The following is a 754-nucleotide window of genomic DNA, read 5'->3' as shown; positions in this document are numbered from 1 at the left end:
ATTCTAAACTCGCCCGACTTAACTCCATCGTCCTGCCTCCCAGCTCACCCAACCCGTGCTCTAGATTCATTTCTGCCTCCTCGCATTTGCTTAAAGTCATGCCTGCGCCAGGATCACCCTCCGCACTCAAGAGGCTCTCACTCAGATGTCCCTCTCCGCGCCTCGTGACGAAAATGTGCACCGATAGCCCCCAGGCATGGTTGGAAGGCTGATGGGTTGCCATGGTTACCGCAACCGCCAGGGGAGGAATATCCCCAGGTGCCCCGCCCCTACGGGTAAAAGGTGGTTAGCAGATCCGGAGCAGCCCCGTGCAAGGACAGGTATAAGGGGGCGACAACCCAGTTTTCTTCCACGCCCCCACCCCGCCCACGCAATTGTCATGGAAACGAAGCGCTTCCCTCCAGCGCCGCCTCCCTCCCGTGTCTCCAAGAGCAAAAGGCACAAATCGTTAGAGGGCTGGGCGGGCTGAAAGACTCTTCGAAAAGCGGTGGGGCCGCTCGGTCCCAGCGCTCTCTGCACCCCTCCTGCCTCTTCTAAGGAGCGCTACGCCTGCGCGAGGTACGAGTCCGGGGAAGCGCGGCTCGCGGGACGCGAGGGGCGCGCATGCGCGCGATCCAGTTGCGCGCGTGCGCCGTTATGGCATCTGGAGACCGCAGCCCGCTCGCGGAGCCCGAGGAGGGCGATTCTGCGCTTGCGCCATAGGAGGGGCGTGAAGCTCCGGCGGTAAGGGCGTAGGGGACCGAGTGGCCCTGGA

This window comes from Pteropus alecto, unplaced genomic scaffold, assembly GCF_000325575.1.
Source record: "Pteropus alecto unplaced genomic scaffold, ASM32557v1 scaffold194, whole genome shotgun sequence".
Taxonomy (NCBI): Eukaryota; Metazoa; Chordata; class Mammalia; order Chiroptera; family Pteropodidae; genus Pteropus; species Pteropus alecto.
This window is presented reverse-complemented; position numbering follows the sequence as displayed.